Source organism: Tursiops truncatus, chromosome 9, assembly GCF_011762595.2.
Source record: "Tursiops truncatus isolate mTurTru1 chromosome 9, mTurTru1.mat.Y, whole genome shotgun sequence".
Lineage (NCBI taxonomy): Eukaryota > Metazoa > Chordata > Mammalia > Artiodactyla > Delphinidae > Tursiops > Tursiops truncatus.
The window spans coordinates 12,868,521-12,894,093 of NC_047042.1; the positions used below are offsets into that span (position 1 = coordinate 12,868,521).

General features: G+C 39.1%; 1 protein-coding gene and 1 pseudogene across 2 annotated transcripts in view; one reads left to right on the forward strand and one right to left on the reverse strand.

Annotated features, from left to right (window-relative positions):
• The window catches only part of SUGCT (succinyl-CoA:glutarate-CoA transferase), a 689,175-nt gene that overhangs the window by 504,658 nt on the left and 158,944 nt on the right, over positions 1 to 25,573 (reverse strand). The window lies entirely within an intron of this gene.
• On the forward strand, positions 22,597 to 22,835 carry LOC101318663 (dolichyl-diphosphooligosaccharide--protein glycosyltransferase subunit TMEM258 pseudogene; annotated as a pseudogene).

Here is a 25,573-nt window from a genome sequence, read left to right on the forward strand (position 1 = left end):
CTTAATCTCAGAATTTAAGAAAAATAATTCAGGATTGACAAGAAGGAGTAAATCATGGTTAAAGATTAACATTAAAATGAAAGAAGGGTGTAAAACAAAAGTACTTTAGCAACTTCAAAGGGATGAATTAGGCTGCCTTTTTATTTTCATTTTATTTTATTTTTTTGGCCACTCCGTGAGGCTTGGGGGATCTCAGTTCCTCGATCAGGGATTAAACCCGGGTCCTGGCAATGACAGCGCCAGGTCCTAACCACTGGACTGCCAGAGAATTCCCTAGGCTGCTTTTTTGATGAATACCTATATTGGAGAGTTTCATCTGGCTCTGTTCAAACCCATCCAAGTACCTCTCCACCCCCACCACTGCCCTGAAGTACAGCTTCATACCCTTCATCTCTGGGGATTGGGTTGATGTGATGTGTGGTATGTGTAGCAAAGGACACTGAGAAGTGGGTTGCCCACCTAGGTAAGTAGAGCAGGAAGTAAGCAAAATATGGAGGCACAGAAATGCATCACATGACACCAGCTGAAAGTCAAAGGAAGACATGCTGGCAGGAGGTGAGGTTCTCACTAAATGCCAATTAGAAGAGCAATTCATGCAAAGTCCTTGCCACTTCCAACACGTTAATAAATTCTGCTCCGATGGAGACTATAGTTGGCTCCCAAGAGAATCCCATGAGAATGGGTGCTGGGCAACCTCTAGATATAAACTCTGCTCCTGTTCTTGAGCCCTGTCTAAGAGCCCTATCTCCTCATTCTACCCTTTTCCATTTCTCCCACCAACTCAGGGAATCTTATCTAGTTTTGGTGATGAGAAGTCTTGTTCCAGGTTCCATTCTTCTTTCTTGTGGCAAAGGTACCTCAGTTTTTCCTGGGAAACCATCCTTCTCCCACTGTCAATTCAAGCACTTGGGTAAAACTGACTTTACTCCTTGAGAATCAAAGCAAGATCATGAATTACAATAAGTTAATCTTCCTACACAAACTCTTTTCAGAACATAGAGGCAGAGGGAACACTTCCCAACTAATTTTATGAGGCCAGCTTTACCCTGATACCAAAACCAGATACAGATATTACAAAAAATATATAACAAACGAATATCACTCAAGAACATAGACATAAAAATTAAACATACACACACTAAATTCAGCAACTTATAAAACAAATCCAAAACATCATGACCTTTTAGGGTTTATGCCAAGAATCAAGGTGAAATTCACTAACATAATTCACCATGCTAACAGAATAAAGAAGAAAGTTCACATAATATCTTAATTGATGCAGTAAGGAAATTCAGCACCAATTCATGATTTTTTAAAAACTTCTCAGCAAACTAGGAATAGAAGGGGACTTCCTGGATCTGATAGATGAAATCAATGAGAAACCTATAACTAACACCATGCTTTATGGTGAAACACTAAACCATTGTTCTCAGTCATCAGGAAAAGGCCAGGATGCCTGCTCTTACTCTTTCTATTCAGCATTATACTGCTGCGGACCTAGCCACTGCCGTAAATCAAGAAAAAGAAACCAGTGACATACAGATTGGAAAGAAGAAAGTAAAATAAGTTAATGTGCTCACTTATGTTTGGAAATGGACATATGACCCAAATCTGACTAATGAGGTTCAACTCCTGATTTTGAGTATAACTCTCTTTCTGCTGTGCTGTCTTTTATTGTGGTGAAGAGACCCTCAAGCTTCTGGAGCCCATAATACAGTCTGAAAATAGAACCACTCCATTAGGTACAGGGCCTAAGAAGGATCCTAGTGACATCAAGCCATGAATCAAGCTGGTTTGAGAGTACTTCTATCACTGGGTGATTCAGTTATATGAAATAATAAATTCTCTTTTTGACATAAGACAATGTGAGTTATCACCTAAGAGTCATAATTTTTCTCATATCTTCTTTCATACCTTAAATCCCCTCAGGGGTTAGACTTTTGAATTCTTTTGCTGCTATATTTTTCTTGCCTGAAGGTTGACTATAAATCTAACTTGAATAGGTAAAATAACAACACAAAAATCAGTATATATAAATATTACCTGCCACATGTATGATAAATAAATGTAATTGATGAAAACAAATTTTTAAATCAAAGTCAGTCCTCTGTAAACCTCTTCACCAATGTAAAAGAGTGACAATGTAGATTCATCTGTTATACTCCTTCTACGTTCACTTTCCATACTACAATAGCAGTGGAGTGGCAATCAGACATGGCAAATCTGTGCAATGTAGACATATAAGACATTTATTTTATTTTTACTGATTATGACCAAATTCATCAGGAAATATGAGAAGTATGCAGTATAGTACACATTACATTTCAAGCATGAAGGCTCAATGTAATTCTTTTATCTACAACCCAAGATTATCTCTTTATAAGTCCATTCCTCATTCACTGCACAAATTCTTCCCAGACCCCTCCAAAAATCCTTCTCCAAAATCATGCTAACTAAACTACATTTTTCCCACTCTGATTACACTATGCTTGTTTTATCTGTGGCTACTGTCACTATAAAATTATTAATATGAAGATTGAACCTCATAATGGAAGTAATTTATTCTTTGCTAAGACCTTAGCTCTACTTGATCAGACTGTCTTAGGATGGGCTAACCCAGAGAAAGACCCTATTTGTTACATGATCCCAGAAAACACAAATTAGGGAGAAATAAAAGTGAGATCGGGATGGGAGAAAAGCAAATAAAGAACATGTTAATGATCAGGTTACTGCTGTGGCCAACTGAGACTCAATCCCACCGGGACTTACTGACAAATCACATGCAATATACCTCAGAGTTACCTTACTGAGGAACCGAGAAGGTGGAATATTTGGAACTGAGAAGGTGGAATATTCACCCACTGACTGTCATCCTTCACTGGTTGAGGGTTACCCACGGGCGCCTTAACTCCATGGCATTTCTGAGCTGCCTTGTGTAAGTTAAGCAAGCATGTATGACATGGAAGTAGGGGCCTGAGGCAAAAAATCAGAGACACACAGATGCTTGGGCTGGGAAGCTGTCAGTGACTATAGGAACTATCTACCACACACACAACTCAAAAGTAGATGGAAGGGGCTTCCCTGGTGGTGCAGTGGTTGAGAGTCCGCCTGCCGATGCGGGGGACACGGGTTCGTGCCCCGGTCTGAGAAGATCCCACATGCCGCGGAGCGGCTGAGCCCGTGAGCCATGGCCGCTGAGCCTGCGCGTCCGGAGCCTGTGCTCCGCAGCGGGAGAGGCCACAACAGTGAGAGGCCCGCGTACCGAAAAAAAAAAAAAGTAGATGGAAGAATGGAATGTCAACAGCATCGGTTACACAGTCCAACTGAGCTTGCAAGTTACCTCATCCTGTGATCACAGAAAGACCAACATTCTTCTGTCTCCTCCTCCTTAGTATCTCATGGATTTCTCTACAGTCTCCACATGCCTCTTCATTCACCTTCTTCACATATTATATTTCAACTTCTAACATAGATACAACTCCCACATTAAATATAACATATTCCCCTTTGATCAATATTCTTCAAAAGATAAAAGAAACTTTACTTGATATAAACTGTCCCTTTTTTAACCAGTCTACTTTTAGTTTTCTCAAGAATGATCTTCTTGAGGAAACGGGAGCATTAACTTCCAAGAGTTTCAAGAATAAAGAAGACATGGTTCCAGCTCTCCAGCTGCCTAGCAAAGGAAAGATGTCAAGGTCACAAATAACTAAAACATAAGGCAGAATGAGCTAAGTGCCATAAGAGAGGTACATACAAAGTGCTTTGGGGGCTCAATGGAGATAAATATCGCGTGTAGTTGGCAGAATCAGGAAGGATACGTGAATAAGGGGCCTGTGAGCTGAGCTCTGAAGGACGGATGGGATTTTGTCAGTAAAAGGTGGCTACAGGGCTTTCTAAATATAGAGAATATTATAAGCAAAGCTCCAACCACAGAAAAATGCATGCTCCTTTGAGAAACAGTCCGGTTTGGCTGAAGCATAATGTATACATCACAGAGGTGTACTGGGAGAGATGGCTAGAAAAGTCTACTCTGCATGTATTTTTAACCCTTTCAGTAATCTATCATAAGAGCTTTCAACGCTTAAAAGTGGAATGATGTTAGTATCTCTTGTGGTAAGGTCTACCAGCTGCGTATTATTTTTTAATACCAGGTTACTGTTCATATTTTAAAATTTCTACAAGGTCAAACTTGTTGAAAGCAAATGTAGGAAGTCAGAGGGGGATCATTCCCTTAAGGTCATTTAAGGATAGCATTAAATTTTAAAAGCCTACGATCTTTTTTGTCTTTGTTTGTCCAAATACTGCTCAAAGGACAAAGTGATAGCTTGTATTTTACAAAAGAGGTGGAATGAGGTAATAAAAAAAGATGAATGAATAAAATAAGACAATATTTAATGCTCTCCTCAACAGGTGCCTGAATCTACACATATATGTGAGTTTAAAAGGAAATTAGCCAAAGTAAATAACGAGGGAAATCAATATGAAACACATTTGTATGCATGTGGTTTTTCTCCCACATCCTGCGGGAATTAACATTTTAGACTTGCTACAGTTCCATTATTAATCTTATTCTTACCAGAGTCAAATGGTAAGTAAACCTGCTGAAGTGTAATAACTGAAGCTAAAAGGAAATTCTTTCTTTCTTACAGATAATATTTTAGTTCAGCTTGAGGACTGTTGTAAACAGTCCTAACAGTTGTTTTGTCAACCCACAAATACACAGTCTTAGCCTAGCTCTTATGAACACACAATAGCATGAGTTCATCTACATCAGAATATCAATTAGTACTTTTCAGAGCACACTCCCATATATTTAATCTTTAGAATAATTCTGGAAAGAAAATTGGTCTAAAAAACATTATCCTCATTTTGATTAAAAAAGCAAGGTTCAAAAAAAGTTAATAGGCTTCCTCACGTCCAAGTTGTAACGTAGTGTGTTGAGTCCCACTTGAACTTTCTTTCCAACTTAACCTGAGTCTGAGAAGCAAGGCTTTGCTAAATAATTCACTTTTTTAATCTGTGCAATGCAAGAAAAGGTGGGGGTTGCTTCGTTTAGGAACGGGCTCACTAGGAGGGTATGAGCTAGTCTGTAGACATGTAATATTCTTCCACAATTTCCATGACTGTTCTCCCGCAAAGCTAGGCTAAGATGAGCTCTTACACGTTCTTGGTTGTAGTTCTCTCGAGTCTCAAAAAAGTCCTCATTAGAGGCTATTGATTAAATTCAAGGTGTTTCTTAAGAAAAGTTTGGCCCTGCCGCCAAGAACCACAGTTTGCCTGGTCTGTATGAAGACAGATCTCTGCATATGTGCTGGAATATAAATTAAACCTTCCTTTTAATAACAGAATGTCAACGTTCCACTTGTGTCTCTAAGCCCTAAAACCAGTCTATCTGAATTGTTAAGCGATTCAGAACACCTGGACGACAGCTTCTTACCACAGACTTCTCCTTAAATGCTCTCTAACTTTCATTAAAAGGTGACCAAGACAACAGGGAGGGATGAAGAGGATTCCCTATTTTCTGAGCTGAGTGGGAATGAGATAGTATGGTCTACAGCAGATTAATGATTCTAAAAATTGCATACAATTTACTTCAGAATCTTATTAAAATGCAGATTCTGATTCAGCAGAACTCACTCAAGGCTCAAAATTCTGCATGTCTAACTCCCTTTGAGGTGATACCAACGCTGTTGGTTCAGGACCACACTCTGAGCAGCAAAGGTGCTCAGAGGGATCTGAGAACTGCAGGCTATACCTGTATGACCCACGAGCTAATGGAAATCAAAAGAAAAAGAATATTTCATGACATGTGAAAATTATACAGAATTCACATTTCAGTGTCCATAAATAAAGTTTTATTGAAACATACCCACACTCTAATTATGTATTATCTATGGCTCCTTTTTTTGAGCTATGACAGAGTTGAGTAGTTGTAATAGAGACTGTGTAGCCCAAAAAGGCTAAAATATTTCCTATGTGGCCCTTTACAGAAAACATTTCTGACCAATGGTCTAGATCAGTGGTTCTTAACACTGGCTGCATAGTCAAATCACCTGGGAGCTTTAAAAGATATTTATGACCTTCTACCACACAAAATCAGTCAATCCAGAAGCTCATGGGGTGACCCTGGCATCATTTTTTTAAAACTCTCCAAATGATTCCTATGAGCAGTCATATTCAAAAACCATGGATCTAAAGGAAATATCCCCTTCCTACCCCTGTCTCAGCATCTATAAACAAAGTCACCAAAGTCAAAGCTTAAGGTCCAAGTCCTCAACTACTCACAGCTTGTTCCTGCAAAACCACTACGAACTAAGATACAGTCCCTAGCACAAGTCTTTGGGGATTTTTTATTGCTCTTCTTAACTCCAGCACTTCAAAACTAGTAAGAACCTTCACTACTCTCTTCATCTCTCACCACATTTATTTTCAAGAATTGTCATTGCTTCCTTCTTCCTCCGGATGACTGAAACCAGCAGGTGTGTTGTCATTGGACTGTCTAATGCATGTGACCTATAAGTGATCTACAAGTGTATCCATCATGATTCCTTTCTTTCTGTAAAGGAATGGCCCTATAAACCCATGCAGGTCCATGTCTCTTTACTCCGGCCCTAGGGCCTCATCTGGGACCTGCACATTGGTCATACCTTCCTCTGTATCTTCAATCTCTCCCTTTCCGTGGCCTCCTTTCCCGCATCCTAGAAACCTGCTAAATTCTACTCACTCCCCTCCACAAAAAAATAAATAAATATTCACCTTTAGCTACTACTCAATCTTTTCCATTTATCAACCAGAATACTTGAAACAGAATTCCTTACTTGCCATCTCAATTCCCAGCCTAACATTTACTTTTAAACCCAATGTGTCATAGTTTCCCTCAACACTATTCTATTAGATCTCTTCTTGCAAAAATCAAGTTATCCATGTTGCCTAATTTAGTGGACATTTTTCAACCTTTATCTCATAACACTGCTCTACAGCACTGCCACCCATTTATCATTTTCCTGAAATTCTGTGTCTCTGATACCACACACTGTTTGTTCACCATCTCTCTGATTACTCTTGTTCTGTCTCCTTGGTAGGCTCCCCTTTCTTCACCCAGGTAACCCAGTGGTCCACCTGCAGCCCACTATTCTCACTTGTACCATGACCTCAGTCACTCTAAAAGTTGCAGCTACCATAAAGGTTTATGATTCCTAAGCCTGACTCCACCTCAAGTCCCTGCCCAGAATGTCAGATTCATATAGTCAACTTCTACTGACTGTCACCACTTGGCTGTACCAAACCCAATATGCCCCAAACAAAACTCATTTTATCCTCTGCCTGCCCCTCTTCCTGTATTTCTCTGTCTTAATTGGTAACTCTACAATCCACCCAGGTATATAGGCTGGAAATCTGGTACTTATTGTTTACTCCTTCAACTCCTCATCACCCAGAGCTAATAAGCACCATCAGATTCTGCAAATTTATCTCTTAATTACAACTCAGATGGGTCCCCTACTACGATGAACCTAATCTAAGTCTTCAGCATCTTTCACATGGAAGACTGAAACTAGCCCCCCTACCACCAGTTTTGTCTCCTAAAAGCATCTCCTTACCCATTCGAGAGGGATTTATCTGCAACACAAATAAACTATGTCAGTTAAATGCCTGAGACCTGTCAGTGTCTCTCTATCTTATAATATCATGCTTAAGCTCCTCAACATAGATTCCCCCAAATTTGGACCTTACCTCTCTGGCATCATCCCCTGTCTCACTTAATACTCTTCGTACACTGCAGGTAACAGCAATAGGATCCCCTATTTGCAGAACCCTCTACCTGAAATTCCTTTCTTCTCCCCCGCTACTCCCCCTACCCCTTCACAAACACCTTTTGCTGATTCATATACTTTAAGACTCAAGTCTCCCAGGTTTGGTTGTGTCCACCTCCGTATGTCCACAATAGCCTGTGTATTTCTATATTACTCATATCATAATGCAGTAGCTAAGAGAACCTGCTAATGATAGAGATCTGGATTCAAACCAATGCTCCAACATTTGTCAACATTCTTACCTAAAAAAATCATATAATGTCTTTAACACCTCATTTCCTTCATGTGTAAAATATTCACTTTACTGCTTTGTCAGTGAATTAGTGAGGTACAATGCTTAAGATATAAACTGGCACAAAGTAAGAACCCAATAAATTAGAATTTTAGTTGTTATTATCAATGTTTTTTGTTGATTTTAAAATCAGAACACCAAACTATGATGTGTGTTCAGTAATTCTTCAAAAGTCTTTCTTTTGCAAAGGAATCTTTATCAACTTAAGTTAGTCTTTTTAGTGTTCACAAATATCTCTCCCTTATAAAAAGAAATCATCTGGATAATTTAATAAAACAATAAAAAGAAAAAAAGTCTGACAATGACTTGCCAATGAAAAGATAGGGGAGCAGTAGTATTTCTCACAATAAATGAATATCTCAAACATATTTTTAAAGTTCTTACTTGGTGAAAACACATACTAAGAACTATAGATGACTTTCTGGGGAAGAAATTATCCCTTTTATTAAATTATTATGAATTATCCACACATGAACTAGGAGATCCTGCTTTTAGTCTACTTCAGAGCATGATAATGTGAAAAAATAAAATGTGATGTTCTAAAAGGACATCTGTTAATTTTTAAAATGTTAAAACATTCTGAATTTTGTTTTTCCAGTGATTTGTATTAAAATGGATTTCAATTCCAAAACCCAAATTTTCTCATTATATCTTAAGCCTGTCCATTACCCTAAGGAACATAAAATGCAATCTATTACTATAGTGCCCACCTGCCTGCTTCATTAAGTAATGCCTGTAATTACAGTATATTTTTCAGGAGTGTGTCAAGGAGGACCCAACAAATATATTCCAGGTGTGGACTCTACTCAGCAAACAACCAGATTCATTTTTATTTCGGTCTTAATATTGTGGTAATTTTTATTAGATTTCTACTTCGTTTTTCTACTTTCAGTTGAAAGCAGTGTGCAGGCATGTAGGGGACGAAACTCGGCACAATACCAACGGAGGCTTTTACAATTAGATGCGCCCAAACCCCTTTCTCCACCACATCTAGGAAGAGGGTACTTCTTTCTGTACCTGCCGCCAATTTCAATTCACCCACTGACAGGCTGTTTCCTTAGGCAATGAAAAAAACTCCTTAAGTCTCCTATTTCTCCTCTGTGAAATGGGGATAATAATATCCACCACAGAACGGTAACTCGCATAGTGCCTGGACACATTAATTTTTTTTTTTTTTTTTAGAACATAGATTTATTTATTTTTTTATTTATTTTTGCTGTGTTGGGTCTTCGTTTCTGTGCGAGGGCTTTCTCTAGTTGTGGCAAGCGGGGGCCACTCTTCATTGCGGTGCGCGGGCCTCTCACTATCGCGGCCCCTCTCCTTGCAGATCAGAGGCTCCAAACGCGCAGGCTCAGTAGTTGTGGCTCACGGGCCTAGCCGCTCCACGGCACGTGGGATCCTCCCAGAGCAGGGCCCGAACCCGTGTCCCCTGCATTAGCAGGCAGACTCCCAACCACTGCGCCACCAGGGAAGCCCTGGACACATTAATATTATCCCCTTCCACAACACTTACTGAGTGCAAGCAGGGTTCTAGGCACTTTATGTATATTAATTCCTCTAATCCTTTAACAGCCCCATGTGATAGGCACTATTATCATCCTCCTGTAGCAGATGAGAAGCCATCTGTCAATCACAGTTCTGATTATTTCACAAGACAACAGGACCAGATAAACAGGGATTAGCACTAACCACTCCAGGGGGTTCAGTAAGGGAAATAAAACCTAATGCCCTAGGAGAGCCACTGCATGGAATTAATTAACTTCCCTTCTATCAAACTGGAAAGTACTATCCACAGGAGAATTGACAAAAAATAGTAGCTCAAATAGTTTTTTGGGTTCCATTGCTTAGTAGAGGAGCCCCAATAGAGAAAAGGCAGTACAACCCTCAACCCTGTCAAACTGTTCTCTGCCTTCGCCTCTATGTTACCAACAGCCATATGTCCTATTTGCCCAAATTACAGAGCTCCGATTTCCTGTGGTAAAGAAATCAAACCTTAGAAGTCAGACAGGAACATTTGTTTTTGAAGGAAATGTGATACAAAATCTATGCTTAGGGACACAGTGCGATAATTTGTTGAGATATTAGTTAGCTTTTTGATTTTACTGCTACTGAATAACCCAAGAGAGAAGCAACATTGAGTAGTTCTTATTTTCTATTTCTCCTTCTACTCCACCCCTACCTTCTGAGAAGATGGCCAGACTTTCCGCACTCCCTTGCCACAGGTAGGCTGCAAGCCTCAAGCAGAAGTGGCCTGAAGAGAACCTCCCTTCCTTGCTAGAATTTTCCAAAAGGCTTGTGCTATGGAGACAAAAAGAAGCCACTGCATTTGGGGTGAGACTGGAGGATAAAGGTGGGGACAGGTGTGGCACAGCAGCAAGAGGAAGAAAAAGATTGCCCCCAGCTTAAGGGAGAGCTGGAGGTCTGTGGGACCTCCAGAGAAGGGACCCACAGCTTCCCCCTTGCAGACTTCCAGGAAGGAAGTTCGGTCTCCATAGGAAACAACAGCAAAGTGGCCCTACAAGCATGGCTCCATTCAGAGCACCTGAGTCCACCTGGGTCCCCACATACTAGGTCACACAATAATCCCAATACCATCAGATTCCAAGGGACTGGCTGGGGAGATAAAAGTATGTCCATTACGGGCTCAACCAAGGGGCTTTGGAAAGGGCGGGAAGGCTTTATTCACTCCGTGTGACTCTCACTGTCACAGTGAGTGAGAGCCGTGGATGCTAAAAACACTCTGCAGTGTACAGCACCACAAAAGCTGTTCCACCAGATGCTAGTACACTCTGTCGAGAGAAACTGGTAAACAACGGGCATCAAGGGGGAAACGGATTTGGACTAAAAGGCCAAGGACTGCCCTCGAGCACTGTTCTGTGCAACCCCCCGTGATCTCATCCACACAACTTTGGAAGAGAGGGGGTCCCCGCATGCCTGAGAATGAAATCCCTTCAAGCTGGTGGGATCGGAGCTCAGAGTTGGAATTAGGTTGACTGAAAAGAAATAAGTAATATGGCATTTCTTATACACTGGAGCTTAATGAGAAGACAAATATGACCCACAGATATTTCATTTTTAAGAATACAGTGTCAGGGACTTTCTGAAAGCATGATAAGCTCTCGCTCATCCTGTCTCCTGCACACTCCTGAAGATGCACTGCATTTTGCACTGTAATGGTTCTGAAGGTGACTTTCCAGACTGCATCTGTGTCCTAGTTCAATGAAGAAAAATCCAAGCCATCCTTCTCGTCCCTAAGAGAACATCCATATTTCTTTGTGCTGACTTTTTTATGAAAATGGAAGCAGTGATTATATTTTTAAGGTTTTATTTTTAAGCTATTTTATTTATAATCAATAAAATATGGTTAAGCATCTGTATATGCATCCATCCCACCTAACAATTGTTACATGTCAGGAGAAGATCGGCAAGAAAGGACTTTGGCAACACTATATAAAGTGACAAAAATTATTACTTCATGAGAAATGTCCACACATCACATTAAAAGTGAAGTAAACAGCCACATGCATTTTTTAAAAAATAGAATTAGAAAGAGATGTGAAGCATTTTCAACTTTTGTAGAAAAATTAGTTGGAAGAAAGGAATAAAACATCATTTATGTAGCACCTTCTCTGAAAGTGAAGAAAACCATTACAGGATATAATTAATCTTGAGACCTCTTTGCTAAAAAGAAAGAAGGGGCAACATGATCCCTTTTGGGAGAAGCAGCACAAATTCAGATTACTTGCCTAAGGCAGTGATTGGGGGAGATGGGGTCAAAATCCTACATGAAGATTAAGACGCTTGTGAAATCCCAGTCTCTTACAAGCACTACACCTTTTTAAAAGATAACACGCATTGAACACTATGTACAAGTCACGATGCTTTATTCTTTTTTATTTTTATTTTTATTGGAGTATGGTTGCTTTACAATGTGTTAGCCTCCACTGCACAACAAAATGAATCAGCCATACACATACAGATATCCCCTCCCTTTTGGACTTCCCTCCCATTTAGGTTACCACAGTGCATTAGGCAGAGTTCCCTGTGCTATACAGTATGTTTCCATCAGTTGTCTATTTTATACATAGCATCGATAATGTATATGTGTCAATCTGTCTCCCAATTCCTCCCTCCCCACCCCTTTCCCCCTTGGTATCCATACATTTGTTCTCTACATCTAGGTCTCTATTTCTGCTTTGCCAATAAGATCATCTATACCATTTTTCTAGATTCCACATATATGCATTAGCATACAGTATTTGCTTTTCTCTTTCTGACTTACTTCACTCTGTATGACAGTCTCTAGGTCCATCCATGTCTCTACAAATGACCCAATTTCGTTCCTTTTTATGGCTGAGTAATATTCCATTGTATATATGTGCCACATCTTCTTTATCCATTCATCTGTCGATGGACATTTAGGTTGGTTCCATGTCCTGGCTGTTGTAAATAGTGCTGCTATGAACATTGGGGTACATGTGCTTTCTTGAATCATGGTTTTCTCTGGATATGTGCCCAGTAGTGGGATTGCTGGGTCATATGGTAGTTCTATTTGTAGTTTTTTAAGGAACCTCCATACTGTTCTCCATAGTGGCTGTATCAATTTACATTCCCACCAACACTGTATGAGGATTCCCTTTTCTCCACACCCTCTCCAGCATTTATTGTTTGTAGATTTTTTGATGACAGCCATTTTGACCAGTGTGAGGTGATAACTCATTGTAGTTTTGATTTGCAGCATTTCTCCAATAATTAGTGATGTTGAGCATCTTTTCATACAAATCACTATGCTTTAAATACTCTTCTCACTTAAATCTTGCTGGAATCCAAAGAGACAGAGGTAATTTTCCTCATTTCACAATTGAAGAAACTGAGGGCAGTGACACTAAGTAGTTTACATGGGATCACCCAGCAAACAAGTACTGAGAGAATTCCAACCAGAGCTGCTGGACTCAAAGCCTATGCTCCCAGGCATGAGTCCTCCTTCTCTCTTTACCCCCACACAGTGAAGAGACTGTATGCATTTCAGAATTAATACTGATTATTCCTAGTAGCCATCAAGGACTCCGGCAGTGACCAAGCATGAACTGATAGGACATATTTTCAACTTCCTTGAAATGCTATGATCATGAAAAGAATCCTGGCTTTATCTTCCATGCTACTCAATACCCTTCCCCTATCATTAATACTAATCATGCCTTATTTTAAGGTATTACTTTTTTAACATGTCTTCCCTGTCAGACTATAAGACTCTTGAGGACAGAAAAAGTGTTCATCATCATTTACCGCTAGTCTCAACACCTAAGCACAGTGCCTGGCACAGAGTAGGCTCTCAATAAACTTGGTTGAATGAATGAATGAAGGTGCCAGGGCAGCCTTGTGAACTAAGGGAAGCACGGCACAGTGGTGGCACCTGGCTCAGTAAGACTTCATTGTCAACTGCTGGATCATGATTGACTTGTAGAGAATCTATGGTCAAAGGAGACAAAGCAAGAGCAGAGGTCAACAGTAACTAAAGCCCCACCTACCTACAAAGCCTTTGAAAACTCTTTACTAATGGCTACCCCTCCAACCTAGGCATGAAACTCTCACACTTGATTTCTCCATGTTTTGAACATCACACTTCCGTCTTTAAGTTGCATATATCCATCTTTGTATCACCAGCACACCATACAGCACCTACATACTCAACTTTTCTCTATCTTCTACCCAATGTACTTAGCATTGACCGACAGCTACTAATAGTTTATGCCCCTTTTTATAATGGCTCTCTTGTATCCATAGTTTTTATCCACAATCAAGCTGTAACTCATATCCCAAATTTATTTCCCACTATCCCTCCCTTCACCCATTTTAGTGTCATCTGAAGAGCACTATACCTGCTGATGCCCTGACAACTTTCTTGCCTTTGCTCATGCAGTATATTTTGCACCAAATGCCCTTCATTTTCACACCTGAGCCCAGTTCAACTATCATTTCCTCCAGGAAGGCTTCACAAACTCATTCCAAATGGACATAACCCTTTCCTCATCTCAATTCCCACATTTTATCTGTATTTTTTTGTTGACAGACATAACTTTACTCTGTAAATTCAGATACTGCTTTATATTCTCAACTAGATGGTAAGCTCCCTAAAGGCAAAGGCCAAACATCATTCACTTCTTTATCTTCCACATCAAGTGGAACAGGGCCTTCTACATAGTGGCTACTTTGTAACTATAAGTTGAGTGAATAAAGGAATGAATAAAAGGTTAAGTGCATTTTTTGTTCAGTTATTCTTAAGCCTTGAATCTGGCTTAACGAAAATAGCATTACTCATCCATACATCATAAATCCTAATTCAGTTTTTCTCATAAGCTAGCTACGAAATTCAGGCTGGTTACTCCACGGGTTCGAGTTTCCTCATCTGAAGAAAAGATGAACTACAGCTGATCTCTCAGGCCATTACCAATATGTAAAAATATGACAGTGGATAATTCCAAGCAGAGGAAACACAATTCCCCTTACCTTTGTCTAGTAAATTTCAGTCTTTCTTCAGAGTTCAACTCATCATCACTTCTACAGAGAAGTTTCCCTGATGACCAGGACTACATCAAATCCCGCCACGTAACGCTCATACAGCACCATAAACCTCCACTTTGCAGGATTTACCATACTTATCATTTTTGTTTCTATGATTATTTAATTAAAGTCTATACCTACTCATCCCCTGTATGTTCAATAAGATGAATGAATGAGTGTAATCTGTTTTAGATTATAAGGTTTTACAAAGTAAAAACATTTTTATCAGTAGTTCTCTTTGTAGTTATATAATCACATATGTTTCAGCACTTAAATATTTTCCAAAGATGATGGACAAAGCTAGGTGGTCACAACTTCAAAGAGTTAACATAGTTTTCAAAGAACCTAGCTTGTCATTTCATCAAAGTTTGTATGTTCAAAGAATATGGTCTCTGATAGACTTTTTTTTGGCCATGCTGAGTGGCATGTGGGAACTTACTTCCCCAACCAGGGATTGAGCCCGTGTCCCCTGCACTGGAAGCGTGGGGTCTTAACCACTGAACCACCAGGGAAGTCCCTCTGATAGGCTTATTTCTAAGTGGGAAATCTCTTTTGTTTTATTTCAGCTTTTTCTTATTTTTATCTGTACTTTTTTCTCTATTCAAAAGAAATTTATCTATAAAACAACTCATCCCATGTGTTTTCTTGGATCATTAGTTAGGTAAAAATACCAATTTAGAGATTCTTTTTATGATGTAGAAAGCAAGCCCCCTAATATGAGCAGGAAAAACAAGAATGTTTCTTTGTAAACAGCTACAATTTAATATTTGATTTTTTTAACCACAAACAGAAATTTAAAAGATTTAAGAATTAATAAAATATCAATGACATCATCTTTTTTTAACATCTTTATTGGAGTGTAATTGCTTTACAATGGTGTGTTAGTTTCTGCTTTAAAAACAAAGTGAATCAGCTATACATATACATATGTCCCCACATCTCTTCCCTCTTGCGTCTCCCTCCCTCCCACCCCCTATTCCACCCGTCTAGGTGGAATGACAACATCTTTTAACACTGCAAATCTTCAGTGTGAATAAGGAAAGTCTAAAACTTATCTTAATGATAAAACTAATCCAAGCAGTAGGAAATAAAATCTGAAATGCTTTCCTTGATATAAACATTTGAAACTTACTGGTTTATTTTTCTTTATCCCATGAATACTTTTGAATTAACACAAATACACTTGATTTAACAAGCTGTAACATTTTATACCTCTCTAACTCCACACAAACCATTATAGTTAGTACGATAATTATGAGTTAAAGGTATGACCTTAGACACAAAGCCAAAGCTTTCTATCTTCTTTCATGTGCTCCTTTCTGTACACTTGGGGGGTATTCCTTTCCATAAAAAGGAGAAATTGACTGACACATGACCTCTTCCTATCCAATAAAGTGGAGTGCCAATCCCTGAGAGTGATGTTCCCTGAAGGGATGACACAGTATGAGCCAAGCTCACTTCCACCTTAAAATAGATTTTCACTTTTTTAATCACATGTATAAACATGTGAAGGATAAACGTACAAGCAATAAAATTCTATTCCTGACAACATAATTCTGAAAGTCACTAGATCATGCAAGATTCTGAAAAACATATTCATTCTATCAGAAAAGCCACATGCTCTTAAAACAGGTTATATAGAGACATAGGAAAATAAATATACTAAAGAGCAGTGCTTATTTTTTCAAATAATTTAGGTGTTTTTTGAAAAATAAAAACAACACTATTAAATAAAAATTATCACTGTATGTCTTAATTATCACACTCAAGAAATTTTTAGAGTTATACAGACACCCACCCTTCCCCGATGGTAGGAACTACAATTACACCGGTTCTGCAGTCAGCAGCACTTGGCATGATGGGTTGGATGAGTAAGTTCATTGACTCCTTCTAAAATAACTGGCCAGGGCTTCCCTGGTGGCGCAGTGATTAAGAATCCACCTGCCAATGCAGGGGACACGGGTTCGAGCCCTGGTCCGGGAAGACCCCACATTCCGTGGAGCAACTAAGCCCGTGCACCACAACTACTGAGCCTGCGCTCTAGAGCCCACTAGCCACAACTACTGAGCCTGTGCTCTAGAGTCCACGAGCCACAACTACTGAGCACACGGGCCACAACTACTGAAGCCCACATACCTGAAGCCCATGCTCCACAGCAGGAGAGGCCACTGCAATGAGAGGCCCACGCACCACAACTAAGAGTAGCCCCCGCTCGCCACAACTAGAGAGAGCCTGCGTGCAGCAACGAAGACCCAACACACAGCCAAAAATTTTTAAAAATAAAATGAAATACTATAACTTTCCAATGAAAAAAATATAAAATACATATAAGCACAAATGACTGACATGAAAAAAGACCACTCATTGTTTGGTTACTTAAACAAAACTGACATTTTTCCAGATGTTATGAAGGTATATGGTTTGATGGGGTTTTTGTGTGTCCATTTGTTTGTGATTTTTAATGATTAGGATTTTTAGTACAGTGGGAGAGATGGGGGGATGATATGATATGGACTTGCCAATATATTCCGTATTAAAGTTTGTTTTGTTTTTTTTGGCTGCATCGGGTCTTAGTTGCAGCACGCGGGATCTTCGTTGAGGTGTGTGGGATCTTTCGTTGTGGCATGCAGCTTGCCTCTAGTTGTGGCATGTGGGTCTTCTCTCTCTAGCTGTGGCGCGCGGGCTCCAGGGTGCATGAGAATGTATTAAGTTTTATTATATCCATACTAGCTAGGATGGATCTAGGGTGTCTCCTAAGACATAGAAACAATCTCATCACACTGATTTGGAAATTACTGAATTCTGTATTTTTTTCTGAACAACCAGTCAACAAATATAGGGTTTTTTTTTTTTTTACAAAAGCAAAAATGGCAATGCTTTATAGCCGGTTTTCAAAAGAACTGTACTTTTAAAAAACAAAATTGTAAAGGTTTCATAATCACATTTTAATATTTTACCCGTGTGAACAAAAGATCAAAGTATTATAAGACTTGGGCAAAAAAGCCTAAGTAATACAACTCTCTTACAATATCCCTGCAAGAGTGAGCTAAAAATACAATTTACATATTACCAAAAGTTTCTTATTAATATTATTATTACTACTACTATTACTACTATTACTACCACAACTACTACTACTACTATTACAGCCCACCACATTCAGGAGTACACAGACCTGCAGCACAATACTATCATAAAAATCAAATTGACTCTTGGAGAAGCGAAGGATTCAATGAACCTAAAGAGGTAGAAGAAAATGGATTCTATTTCTCACTCTTCTCAACGCATTCTACTGTACTCCACCTACTGAGAATAGATATTAATACATCTTTCATGCAGATAGCACTGTTTCAGTAGCACAAACGAGGTGTGATCACAGTAAGTAACGGGGCTTACTAACTAATTATAAGCCAGAAAAGAAACGCTACACACTCATTTTTCTAAAACCAACATTTTCATTTAATAGACATTTACTAAAGTAAATTATTCTATATCATTTCAGGGGAAGACAGTAAAAAGAAAGAAGCGAGTCATGAAACCTCTACCCCAAAAACCTAATAAAATAAATACAAAAAAGGAAAAGAATCAAAAAAGGGGGAGAGAATGGAGTTGTAGAAACAAAGTTTTTGTATAATACTGAAACTAAGTTACTATTAACATGAACTAGATTTTTATAAGCTAAAATATTCATTGTAGCAGGATAACCACTAAGAAAATAACTCGAAAGAATATAACTTTTTAAGGAAGGAATTTAAATGGTACACTAGAAAGTATCTATTTAACAAAAGCCATATGTTTAGAAAACGCTTGTTCAACTAAGTCATTCAAATTCAGACTTTTTAAAAAAACACTGGACTTGTCACACCAGACTCATCTGCAGGCTGAATTCAGTCCATGAACCACTCTTTCAGTTTGTGACATCCCTGGTTCTGCGGAACTAGATTTTGCCCTTCCTTTAAGGCTTTCAAGTACTACTTCTCCCATTAAAATTGTGATGATCTCCTCAATCTGTATTAATACTTTGCCTCTGTCTCCACTTGATGGAAAGAAAAAGTAAAGAATATGGAGCCAGAAGATTTGGGATAAATCTATCTGCTCATCTATGATTTAAGGTAATTAATATCTCTGAACCTCAATGTTCTCATCTGTAAAATGAAGATAATAACACCTACCTCACAAGGTCATTTTGAAGGTTGGATCAGAAAATACATGTAAAAAGCACCATACAAATATTAATTCAGACTATAATTGCTGATTTTCCTCATCTTCATCCCAGAAAGTGGCTTTCACTCATGGGCGAGATTAATATTCCTCTTTTCTCAGTCCTATATGAGCACTTGCTCAATAAAGTGCCTGACGCACTATTAGTATTTTGCCTTATGGGTTTATATGCATCTCTAAGTATGGTGCCATGTAACTCTGTTGCTTCACTAAGAATTTCAAGTCTAACTTCACAGCAAAAAAAATAAGAAATGAAAAAATATTAACCAGAACATCTTTGTATTTGACCAGATAACAGATGGGGTCCTAGTTATATATGCCAATAACAGCAGACATAAAAAGAAAAAATTAATATAGCTATTCTGTACCTACCTTTATGAACTCTTTATGATAATTCAACTTGCAAATACTTTTTATCTATGGAGTATGTGAAACACCCTCACAGATTTCTATTATTCCTGTCATTGACTCATTTCTATTAAAACTGAGTTATCTTGTCAAAACTCCTGGAAATACTTTCCAAAATTAATTTGCCACAAACAGAATGAGTCAATCAGAGATAAATCACCTGTTTATCTCCGCTGTTACTTACAAAAATAAACTTGCACTCAACTTCCAATATCAAGGACAATCAGAAATACACATATATAGACAGAATAAAGCCCTCAGTATCTTCCTAATTTGAATTGAAGGACTTCCCTGTATTATATTCCTTCTTTAGGAGTACATACTCTCCCACTGAAAATTCTCACATGTCAAAATGAGTGTCCTAGGGCTTCCCTGGTGGTGCAGTGGTTGAGAGTCCACCTGTCGATGCAGGGGACGCGGGTTTGTGCCCCGGCCCACGAAGATCCCACACGCCGCGGAGCGGCTGGGCCCGTGAGCCATGGCTGCTGAGCCTGCACATCCGGAGCCTGTGCTCCGCAACAGGAGAGGCCACGACAGTGAGAGGCCCGCGTACTGCCAAAAAAAAAAAAAAAAAAAAAAAAGAGTGTCCTCAAATTATGAGGGTATTATTAACTTAAAAGTAATTTTTAAATATCATAATGCTCTTCAGGGATAAAAAAAATCTATAAAGCTTTAGGGCTACTTTTCACTGCTCTAAAATTGATATAAATCATTCTATTACAGCAAAGTGGAAAACCTATATTTCTAGAATCTTCAACTTCTCCATACAAAGTATAAGAAGGAAAAAAAAATGTAGCTTCCTAATTTAACTTTAAATCCCATCATCTAGGAATTTATACTATCATAGTTTTACTCCTTTGGACTTCACTGGTAGTAATTTTCACCTATGAATTCTCTGAAACTGTTTTGTAATAATTATTGCTATGACATACAATTAAACCACATGATATGTTTTTTATACACAGTATAATTTTTTTTTTTTTTTTTTTTTTTTTTTGCGGTACACGGGCCTCTTACTGTTGTGGCCTCTCCCGTTGCGGAGCACAAGCTCCGGACGCGCAGGTTCAGCGGCCATGGCTCACGGGCCCAGCCGCTCCGTGGGATGTGGGATCTTCCCGGACCGGGGCACGAACCCGTGTCCCCTGCATCAGCAGGCGGACTCTCAACCACTGCGCCACCAGGGAAGCCCCCTCCATATTCTTTATTGGGATCTCTTCTCACTCTAGGCCAGTGCTTAATATTCCTCTTTTCTCAGTCCTATATGAGCACTTGCTCAAACACTGCCCCAGGTCATCCTAGAGCAATTCAGTCAGAATTTCTGGGGACAGTTCTTAGGCATCAGGATTTTTTTTTTTTAAAGTTCTCCAAGTGATTCCAATGTGCAGTCAGGAAAGAAAACCCCTGCTGTTCATCCGCCCCCCCAATAATCTCATCCACTCAGTCATTTTAATTGTCATGTTTATTCCAATAACTTACAAATCTGTATCTCTAGTTCCCACCACCTTGGTCATTCAAAATAAAACCACCACTAAACCACAAAATAAAATTTCATTTTTTTAATCGACACAAAATTTTAAGATATGTTGAAGTTTAAATTATTTCTTTCTAGATTTTTCTGATTTTCTCTCTCTTTTTTGAGGGGTGAAGAACCTGTACTTTGTTCGTATCCCAAAAAACTGATTAGACTCCCTCCTGGGAAATTGGAACACGTGCTAGCACGCCTTTCCAAAACTGCAGACATCTGGCGGCAGGGGGTGGGGGGGGTCTCAATTCAGAGGTCCCGTAAGCACTAAAAAAATCAATATGCCTGCAAAAGAATTCATCATTTTCCCATGCCCCCAGACAAAACCTGCTCTTCCTCTCACCGAATGACTGGCAGCTAAAGTAAAAAACTTGGGAATCAAAATTTAATCCTCCATCTTTCACATCCTCACCCTCAGTTATTGGCCAAGTAATATAATTCTAACCCTTTAATAGATAATGAATCTGTTTGCTTTCTCTCCATCCCCACGGCCACTGTGTTCTGTTGCCTGGGGTACCGCAACACCCTCTGAACTGGTCTCCTTGCCCACAGTCTTTACTTGTTCCGCACTACTACCAAAATCATATTTCTAAACACAAATGTTTTTTGTGTACTTAAAACCTTTCAGAGGCTCCTTCCCACCCTTAGGATAGTGTCTGCATTTCACGACATGGTTTCCAAAGCCCTTAGAAACCTCTCCAGATGCTTTCACTGCTCCTGCTGCTGCTAGAACCATCCCCTCATCACTCATTCACCTCGCTTCAGCAGAGATTTCTTTCTTCGGGGAAATCTTCTCTCGTCTCCCAAAGCCAGGTTAGGTGCCCCTTCCACTCATGGTCATGTCACCACGCAATTACTCTGTTACCGCATCAGGCGCTAACTTGATTGTCTCCCCCGCTACAAGTGAGCGCCTCAGAAGCAGAGGCAATGTCTTATTCTTCATGATTGTCCATGCTTGGCACCTTGTAAGTGCTCAGTATTTGTTGAAATAAACAATGAATGAATAATAGCCCTTGTAGTCCTCGCAAATCTTATTATTGAAATCTGCATTTACCCTCTCCAAGCAACGTTAGGATTCAAGAAAAATAGTTGTTAAAAAGAAGTCTTGCTCACACATGCACAGCAGACCCACGCGCTATCCTGTGGATATTAAAAGGCTGGAGTTCTGCCCCTAGGTGCAGCAGAGACTAATGCAACACTGTAAAGCAATTATACTCCAATAAAGATGTAAAAAAAAAGGCTGGAGTTCATTCATCCAACATTTGTAAGTAGTTACTTTCACTCTGTCCATAATAAGCTTGTATTATGCAGTGTCAACAGTCACCTAGTCATCTTAAATTAAGAAATATTACAGTATGAAATCTGTCATTTAATATAAATAACAGCTACCATTACCATTCTGTAAGCACTGTGCTCAGCAGCTGACACATACTGTCTCATTTAATCTCCACAATCAAGCTCTGAAGCAGATCATTTTACAACTTCTCAGAGGAAGAAACCAAGGCTTGCGAAGGGTAAGCACCTAGACTACAACAATACGGTTAGGATGTGTTAGCCAGTATCCCACCCTTATAGCAGAAAAATAAACCGAACATGAAACTTGTACTTAATATTGCCATTTCATGTCCAATCTTGCTCTAGTAAGTGACAGAACACAAAGTTAAGGCTGCTGGGGTGAGAAACGCCTCCGAGTTGATAAATCAGTGTGTATCCATGGAACATAGCCCCATGCCAAAGAGGATGCTGAAAAGCTTACTGAGGATCCTGTGCCCAGCAAAATGGAGTTTGAGGCCCTGAGCAGGTACACCAGCCCAGTGAACCCGGCTGTCTTCCCCCATCTGACCGTGGTTGTTGGCCACTGGCATGTTCTTCACTGCCTGGTTCTTAGTTTATGAGGTCACCTCCACCAAATACACTTGCGATATCTACAGAGAGCTCCTCATAATCTTTGGTGGCCTCACTCTTCATGGGCTTTGGAGTCCTCTTCCCGCTGCTCTGGGTCGGCATCTATGTATGAGCTCCCAAGGGTCCCAACCAGGCGGCTTCACTGAATCCCTGCTTTTGCAAATTATTTATTTTACTATGCTGGAAGTGTCCCACCTGCTGCTCACAATAAAGGCAGATTTGTGACAAAAAAAAAAAAAAAAAGCTTACTGAGTTCTTTGAGTGCCATGTAAATGAGTTTGAAAATGTAGTATAAAATGTACCTCTGGGGCTTCCCTGGTGGCGCAGTGGTTGAGAGTCCGCCTGCCGATGCAGGAGACACGGGTTCGTGCCCCGGTCCGGGAAGATCCCACATGCCGCGGAGCGGCTGGGCCCGTGAGCCATGACCGCTGAGCCTGCGCGTCCGGGACTCTGTGCTCCGCAACGGGAGAGGCCACAACAGTGAGAGGCCCGCGTACCACAAAAAAAAAAAAAAAAAAAGTACCTCTGGTTAACAATCATATGTCCTACATTTACCATATCTTAGAGGCAAACCAGATTCCTGAAAGTCCAAATTAATTGGGGAGGGGGGTCTCTGGTTAAATAGTCTAGCATATTAAAATAGCTAAAATACACTGAGTTCACCCTCCTGAAAAATGCAATTAGCTACTAGCTTCTTTGGCTTGAAAACCTTGTCTTGTTGAAAATTCTTTCATTTTCTCCACATAACCTTTTAAAGGAATTTAATTATGAAATCCAACTGTAAAGAAACTTATTGAAATAGCCTGCAGATTGTTTTATTTGCTACACCTCCCTCACACCTTAATTAACCAAAATAATATTAGCTCTCCAGTTATTATTACATAAATTAGTAACCTGGCCAAAATGATTCCCAGCTACTAAACAGTTCATGCTCCTCGAGGCTAGCCTCTCTCTATTTTAATGGCTCTAAGATTAAACAATTCATTTTCATCTCACTGTCTTTAGGATCCCATATATTGTGTAAGATATACAGTAAATCTTTCATTCATCCAATAGACCTTTATAGGCTTATTATATGCCAGAAATTGTCTTCTACTTACTCAAAAAATACTTATTGAGCATCTATGTGCTGAGGATTTAATGGTAAACAAGATAGCCAGGGTTTCCTAACTTTGTATGCCAAGTCCTAAGGCAGGACCTAGACATCTGTATTTTTTGGTGTCTCTGAGATTTTACTAATTATCATAGATCAGCGATTGTCAGTAGCAAGGGTCAGCAAACAATGGCCTGAAGGCCAAATACAGCCTGCTGCCCATTTTCATAGGACCACAGAGAAGAATTATCTTTACATATTTACATGGTTTTTAAAAATCAAAAGAAAAATATTTCATAATAGATGAAAATTATACGAAACTCAAATTTCAGTGTACATAAGTTTTATTAGAACATGATCATCTGATTACATCTATGTCTGCTTTTGCACTACAAAAGTTTAGTTGTTGTCTAAATGTCCATTGGCAGATGAATGGATAGAGAAGATGTGGTATATCTATAATGGAATACTGCTCAGCCATGAAAAAGAATGAAATAATGCCATTTGCAGCAACATGGATGGACCTAGACATTGTCATACTAAGTGAAGTCAGTCAGACAGAGAAAGACAAATATCATATGATATCACTTATATGTGAAATCTAAAATATGATACAAATGAACTTATTTACAAAACAGAAACAGACTCACAGACATACAAAACAAATTTATGGTTACCAACGGCGAAAGGGGGTGGGAGAAGGATAAATTAGGAGTTTGGGATTAACAGCTACAAACTACTATATACAAACTACTATACATAAACAACAAGGTCCTACTGTATAGAAGAGGGAACTATATTCAATAACTTGTAATAAGCCATAATGAAAAAGAATATATACATATACATATATATATATATATATCTGAATCACTTTGTTGTACACCAGAAATTCACACAACATTGTAAATCAACTATACTTCAATAAAAAAATAAAATTAAAAAATTTATTGGTTGTGATAGAGGCCACATGTGGCTCTTTCACTCTCACTGCTTTGCACACCTGCTTGTTGTACTATGAATCACAGTGATGCAGTTATAACTTAACAGCATTTCAAATGTCATATGTATTACCTTACCATAATTTTTTTTATTACTAGTGCATACCCATCATACCAAAACAAGAGAAGTGTGCCATACTTTCAGCACATGCTGGAAGATGGACCATGCTGTTACTGAATTAGATGACAAAGCACTTTATTATTCAATGACACTCTATCTATACTAAAAGAATACAATATATGCCAGATTCATCACAGTATTCCCAACTCACAGAAAATCCAGTGGGCAGAAAATATTACAAAGTCAAAACAGGCTATCTCATCACAGCAGAATTTCTTCATCGAAGTAAAAAATAAATAAATAAATAACAATGAGACTGCAACCAAAGTGAGTTTGTAAGTGGTTCACTTGTTAGCCAAGCAAGGAAGGACATTTACCAATGGTAACTTAAGTCATGTTTGATTGCAGCAGCTGAAGCAAGGGGTCCAGAGAAAATAAACTTGTTTAGTCTTGGTAAGAACAGTTGTTCAAAGAGTTGAAGACACTGGGAGCAATATCAATATAGTCAATTTAAAATTGAGACAAATTATTTTGAGAGGTTTCCCTTGGCTTTGGTGAGATGACAGATGTCATGGGTACTGCTCAGTTGTTCTTTATACCAGGAGTCAATGCCAATTTTGAAGTGACTGAAAAATTAGCCTATATGAAAGGCTGCACAAAACAACTACAAACAAGAATATTCACACGAATTAAAA